Here is a 7637-nt window from a genome sequence, read left to right as displayed (position 1 = left end):
AAGGAAGGAGGGTACCTGGGTGTTTCTACAAAGGAAATTACTCCAAATGCCATTTTATCTGCTGGCAACGAGGACTCCTGGAACGCCTGACTGACCGGCGCTCCTGAAGTACTCCCTGCGAAGCACCCTCGACTGGCTCGGCTTTTGCCAAGGTTTTGGCAGGCACCGTAGGATTCAATGTTGCAAAAAACCCTCAGTATCTAAGGCAGCAATTTCCAGACTGTGGTTTCCAAGGAGTTAAGCTGAACTGTCAACTCTGTGTATTCATCAGCCCAGTGTAGCTGGTTTTGAGGTCAGAAAAAAGATGGTCTGTTAGCCCAAAATTCAGGGAATCCTAGCTCCAGTGCTGGCCCATAATTAAAGCCAGGAGGCCATCTGGGTGTTTCCACCCAGCTGCCAGACATTGCCCTTGGTTTGTGAGATTCCTGCCCAGAGCACTCGCCACTCTTGCAGGAGGATGATGCTCCTTAAGGAACAGTTATTCTGTGTTTGCTTAGAAAGCATCATAGCACTAATTATTCTCATTAGCTTTGAGCCACTAATAATTTATCTCACCTATTGCTGTTCCATCTCTCAGTAATGAGAACCATTTAGTCAGATTTTGCAGATACTGCTCCCTTCCTCTCTACAACACACGATTCCCTGCAAGCATTCATCATAGGAAAAAAGGCGTCTACGTGAACAAAATCTTTTCAAATTAGTCTCTGGTGCCCCAGTTAAGTGGGTGTCTACATTGCAGGCATGCAGAAGAGCCTTCTTCATTAATACGTACAATTCTGCGTGAGCTGATTAGCTCTTGCAGCTCATTTGGTAGCAAATGTGTAAATCTGTCACACTCCAAATGCCAAATATGTGCACAGCTAAATTATTGAGAAGTAAGAAACTGCAAGAGTTGGGAGTCCTTCCTGGGAAAAAGGGTCCTTATCCAATGCATTAAACTGGAGTTCTGGATTTATCTAGAGCATTTGTCACTCCTCTGCTTTGTAATTTTTCTGCTTGCAAAATGAGTAACTCTTCCTGTCATGTTGATCGTCCTTTCAATAAGTGTGGGTGTTTAATTTTCTGCCTAACATTCATAACAGACACCTGATATCTAGTCTCAGTTCCCATAAAGCAACAATAACCACAACGCAATGCAATCTTCCTTGCACAGTCCGTGAAACCAAATTAATCAGTTACTATATATTATTAATAATCCAGTTACCATCACTTATCTTGCTCTTTTTTCTTTGTAAAAAAAACTTGAGAAACAGGGAGGGGGAAGACAAGACTTTTTTTTTAATGTCTGTGGTTTTTATCTAGGGCAGTGTTGCACAACTACATTAATATAATACTGCATCTGGCAGCACAAGGGAAGCACTACAAAATGTCACCTGCCTGTGGGGAGGGACTGTCTACTGCTGCAAACATTAAGTGCCCTCAGTCAGTATAATCTGGGACAAAACAAGGAAATTGGCCTCAAGAGCTCCTAATTTATGCATGCTTTTACTCCTCTTCATGCCAAGTAGCTGCAGAGCCAACCCAGCCTCAAGGCCTGGACTCGCCAGCTCAGGCCAGCCACACACACTCCGTTTTACTTTCTGCGTGCAGCGCAGGCCCAGCTTGATCTCCAACGAGAGCAATATTCTGGCATTATCTTCTGGCCATACAGGTTATGAGGACAGAGCTTCCCAATTCCCAAAAATTCTGGCATGGGAAGCCATCTTTTTCCAAGCTGAGGATAAACTGTTGAGATAACATTTTGTAGGAAAATGTGCAGCATAATAATGAAGCCCTCATCCTGTAGCCTCCAAACTGCTGGTGAGGGGATGCATATTACCGTACCCCACTCCATGAGCGTGGAACAGGGTGATCAGGTCCAACATTTCCTATTGCACCCCAGAATGTACCAAGACCTCTCCAAGAGTGTAGGATTTGCTTACCGAGAGGGAAGGGACAGCTCTGTGCTGGGGCTGCCCTGCAGTGGGTACACAGTCCTCCCCAGTGATAATATGGACAAGATGCTGCAGGTTGAGGCCTTTTTTTTCCCTTTTCAAAGAAGAACAACTGCCTTCAAGGCAGAGTTCCCTGATACAGCGGGAGGAGAATGGGGCCACAGGAGAGCAGCTGCAGAAACACAGAGCCGCTGCATGGTGCTGCCCAGCTCCTTGCAGGTCCCTTAGGACTTTGGGGTCCAACACTTCTGCCACCTGCAAGGGACCATAAAAGGATAGTCACAGGACTCCTAACGTTCCTAAACCCTACCTCTCTGCCAAAGCCCTCCTTAAGCGAGAGAGCAGAACAAAAGGAGACACGGCAGAAGTCACAGAACCAGAGTTCACAGTGTAATAAACTCATCTCTCTCACATGAAGTACCGCACTATTAGGTGCATTAGGTAAATTTTGGACGGATGTATAATCTTAATTGTTGTGTATGGTTTGTATTGTAGTCCCAAGATCCAGGTCCTCATTATGCTAGATGCTGTACAAATATATAAGAGACTGTCATGCATGGAAAGGCTTTTATTATGTAAATAGTCAGGTTGGAAAGAAAGAAGTAGTGTTATCTCTGTTTTACAGATGAGGCAGCAAGAGGAAAAAAAAAAGAGAAAGCATTTTGCCCAAGGACACTAAAAGTCTGTGGGTCAGTGGTGGACTTGAAATTCAAGTCTCGATTTAGTTTCTTACCAGCTCTTCTTTCCATTTGTGTACTGCCCACAGCATAATTAAAAATTAAGCACAAAGAAGACAATACCATGTGTAATTTATCTCTATCTGGAGCAATCATCCAGCACCTCTCAGGCAAAACCTCCCCAACTCTTCTCTCTTTCTTCAAAACCTGTATTTCTTCCATGCCCAATGCCTGCAATTGCCTTACAAGTCAAGTCACTGTACATATTGTCCTCTGATTTTCTGCAACATATATTATGTTTGAGTTGGACTATAAACCTGTTCAGGAAAGACCCTGCTCCATGTGGGGCCGTGTCTCAGTCGGAGCAGCCTGCTGAATTTATATTCCAATCCTTTTAAAAAGTGGTACTAGCAATATTTAGAATTAAAAAGGATGCATGTACTTTTCTGCTGGTGAATATAGCGAGGCATCCAGTATGTCTATAACTGCTGCTCAACCCCCCCTGCTAGTCAAAAATACATATTGATGTAAATAACTAATCTATACCAAAGACAAAGAAAACATGGATTTCACTCAAAAGGCACCATAGATTTTGCTTTGTGTACATCAACATTTTATGTCAGGCTTTGGGAAAGAATGTGGGAGGAAAGAATTATAGAAGTCATGACAGTCACTAAAAACAGAATAAAATGGAATTGGAATTTCCTAAGGCTAGATAATACCAGACTAATTCAATAGCTTTCTTTGATACCGTAATTAATTGCCTAGACAAAGAAGGGAAATCTGGCTGTTTGGACTTCAATAAAGTAGCTGATGAGGAGCCGTGTATAAAATTATACCTCCTATCTAGAGAAGTCTGAGACTTATAGAGGAACTGCAAGGCATACACGGTGTCAGAAGAGAAGCTGAGTTGTGTTGAAAGGGAATTATTGAAAGCTCCTAAAAAGAACGTCATAAAACTGATTATTCTTATTTTCAGTAATGACCCACTTGGAAAACAGAGGGGTCTGATCTCTAAAATTTATCAAATTCACAAAGTTGGAGGGTGTCATCGGTGTAGAGAAAGTTCAGAATATCCCACAGCAAGAACTGGATGCCCTTGAAGAGCGAGGCCACAGAAGCAGTAACAGAACTAGCAGCAGAAAAAATTCTGCAGGAAACCAGTAACGAGACAGGAAGATTCCTAAGGGTTTGCCCCAGTGCAGTGTGGGCATGGAAAAGGCAACTGAAGCTCTAAAATGCAATAGGAGAGGCATTTCCAGAAGAGCAAGGGAAGCATTAACATCCTTGTATAAGACCCCAGTAAGAGTTTGTTTGGAAAAAACCACGTGATTCTGATCAATCACGTTAAAGAAAGCTGGATTCTTAATGAAACAGGTACAGAAAAGGGCTGCTAACATGAGGAGGAGACTTTCATGAAAGTGTTCATATGCAGCTTGTTTAGCCTAGCAGCTAAAGACCAAGATGTGGTTTGATTACTCTTTGTAAATCAAAGGGGTAGGGGAAATATTAAAGGTAGGCAATCTTGGCATATGAGCAAGTGGGTATAAAGTGGCCATGAATAATTTAGACTATCAATTAGGTGCTCTTTATCCACCTGCAAAGTGAGGGTGTAAAAATTACAGGGACAAAACCATACCTAGATTTAATGTGACACTCACAAAATGTATTAAATGGCTTATGTGATCCAGTTGCCTGCAGTACCTGGGGAGTGGATTTGATAACCCAGAAAGTCCTGCTGGTCCTATGTCTTAGTGGGTTTCTAGTATAGTGAGCTACCACCTCCATCTTATAATCTTATTAGATATTACAGTACCTAATAATCCCTTCAGTCCTATGAAACCTTTCTATCCTTCTGAATTAAATTTCAAATAGACCATCCTAACTGTGGCTTACAAAGCCATATGTGGGTTTTTTTCTTACTCAAGTAAGTTTGTGGTGGCTATTATCATAAACAAAGACAGAATTTCTTTAGGGACCAAGAGTTCCTTGAAGATAAGTTATAGTGTTTATGGCACAACTGTACTAGTAAATAATAATTTTCTTATTTATTGTAATTGTTTAAATGGCTCCTAATGAAATTTTTGGCCTCATGAAGTGATCAGCTTGGAATGACTTTCCCTTCTATGAAAATATTTAAATACAAACAAAGTCTGCCAATGTGTTCAATTACAGTCATGTAGGGAACTAAAGGGATTATGTGTACTAGGAGTATATTCATGTGGCTTTTCAGATCAGCTGCTTCTACCAGAGAGGGAATAAAGTAAGTGGAAAAGCCCCAAAGAGCGAGCGTTACTGTTGGAATGGCTTGGGACACGCTCATCAGAAAAGCTCACTTTTGTTATTTCCATAAGCCCACGATGCTGATGGCCCTGTAAATAAAAATGCATTAACAACATGGCGCTTTTCAAACTAATTGAGATGCAGCGTGAAGATTACTTTTCAGAAATATGATGTTCTTTATGCAGGAGATCATGCTGGGCCCTGCTGCAACAAGAGCCATTGGGATAATGCTGTATTTTGTTCTAACATCTGCATTTATTACCAGTGAGATACTTTATGTGACATTATGAGGTGGCTTCAGACTTGTAAAGCCCTTGAGAATTAAACACTATTGTTCCATGAAACAAACTCTTCTGCCCAGCACAGGCCCTTATGACTGAATCAGCGGAGAAGGCTTTTAAAAGAGAAGCAAGGAAATAAACGGGATATTCTGCTGACGCTTTTTATGACCTTACTCACACTTCTGCTGATGCTGTGTTAGCAAGAACAGTTCATTCCAGCAAACATAATCTTAGCTCTTGTGATTATGGACACAGGTTTCTCTAAAACCTCTAAAATCAGATGCAATTTTTTTAGAGTGCAGATTTGTTAGAAAGCCATGGGTTCTTAGCCAGCACCATGACTTCAGGAGCCTGATTCGGAGTTTTATGCACTTGTGATGACGCTGAGCTGCACTCAACGTAAATTCACTGATTCAACACACCTGATTTTTTCATGGGAATTGGCATTACCATCCAAGAAACAGGAAGCACACTAATGGGTTATTAGACTGGTTTCCTGCTAAAGCCCCAGCTTGAATAATACCTCCAGCTTCAAGCACCAAACTTTAAGAAAGATACAGGGGGAAAAAAAGGTCCAGAGAAAGGAGCAATAGAATTATTAAGATGTTTAGTAAACAGAAGGTTATTTTTAAAATTATGAAAGGCTTTGGGTTTAATTAGTCTAAATCAGAGAAAGCTTTTTTTCCCCCTGCAAAAACGGGTTACAAAGTGGATCAGCAATCTGATATATTCCACAGTTTAATGTGCTGCAAAGAAAACTGAAGTTGAATTTTCTGAATGACCTTCTGAGGGTGCTTTCAGAGCTTTACCTCTGTGCTTCTCCTGTGACTCCATCGCCGATGAGCACAGCTACTGCCAGCTCCTCAGGCTGGATATTTTCCCTTGGGGAAACGTGATTTAAAAGTCGTGTTTAAATCCAGTGGACAGAGCCTAAGGGTTTGTCTTCCCTACCTTCAGTCATCTAAAACCGAGGCGTATAAACGTGGCTGGACACGTCTGCTCCCCCTGCAGTGACTGAGGAGAAATAGCAACAGAGAGCTTCACAGTGGGCAATTTCCAGATGATTAAACTTTGGTGAGATAAATCCCTTCCTAACTTGTCTCTGAGTGTTCGCTGTTGGGTTTTGCCCTCAACTGGCTGATGACACATTAAGTGAGCACATGGCTTCACTATGTTGCTGCACTCATGAAGACGCACCTCGCTGCCATCTCTGAGGGGTATGACACCACGGGGACCTCTTTGGTGCCAGCCCTTCCCGCCCAGCTTTCTCTTCAATCTCTGATGCTGCCCGTACCCCTTCTCGCACTACTCTGTATCTCTTCACCTCTTCTGCTTTTGAAACGCCTACATTTCTCCACTTTGGTTTCCCTCTGCGCTGACTGGATTTACTTCTTACGAACCTCGGTTTTATCTCTGGCTTCAGCTTTCACTAATTTATTAATTGCGCGGTGCCCCTCTAACAATGTTCTACTGCTTTCCTGTCTTAGGGGAGTCAATGGGACAAGAAAAAAAGCTATTTTGAGTGTAATTGGCTTGTTAGCCATGTGAATTCTTTAATAATGAGTATGTTTTAAGTTCGCCATGAGAGCTGGAAGCGTTGAAGCTGTAACCGCCACTTCTGACTGCCACTACCTCCCTCAGTGACCTTGTGCAATTTATTTAGCCTCTTGGGGCCAGGTTCACCTGAAAATAAAACATATGACTTTTTTTTTTTTACCCTGGGAATGTGTAAGTGTTAATTAATACATGCGTATGTAATTTTAAAAGTCATGTTTATGTGCAAATGCATACCTTTTTTCCTTCAAAGCATTTACAAAAGGTCAAGAGAATTTTAGGGTTGAAAGATAAACAGTTCAGAAGAACTAGAAGAAGTAAAATTACACACGTATACACTTATCACAAACCTTTAGGCAGCCTCTAATTAAGTAATCACTACTTCTCAGCATTATAGTAGATGCTATCAGAAGCTGTTAAATTGTGTAGCAGCTTGTAATACCATGCACTCTGTTTATACAGGATAAGGACTCTCTGGAAATTATTCAGATTAATGTATCATCTTCTTAACGTATGCTACAGTTGTGCCTAGTCAGTCAGGATTGAGATGTTCCCATGCTCAGCTCTACAAAAGCCTGACAGAACAGTTTATTCCTGACAGGCCATGATACTAACCTGGAGATACAAAGGAGCCCATTCAAATACTCAGACCCTCTGCCCCTTTTGAGCCTTACTCAAGACTTGTTCGTGGTGCAGCTACCAGCTTTCACTGCAAGACGGATGCTTGGAAAAGGGTCTTTTTCCTCTGGTCTCCAGGATATCACTTTTTCCTTGCTGCTTTTACATTCAGAACAAAACCACCTCATCAAGCACCTGCAGGTGACCTCTCCTGCAGTGGCCTCTCTGCTCACCTGCACCTGCCTTCCTCTCCCACAGCTCCACACCACCCACAACTCCTGACCCCCCAC

Source organism: Phalacrocorax aristotelis, chromosome 5 (assembly GCF_949628215.1).
Source record: "Phalacrocorax aristotelis chromosome 5, bGulAri2.1, whole genome shotgun sequence".
NCBI classification, from domain to species: domain Eukaryota; kingdom Metazoa; phylum Chordata; class Aves; order Suliformes; family Phalacrocoracidae; genus Phalacrocorax; species Phalacrocorax aristotelis.
This window is presented reverse-complemented; position numbering follows the sequence as displayed.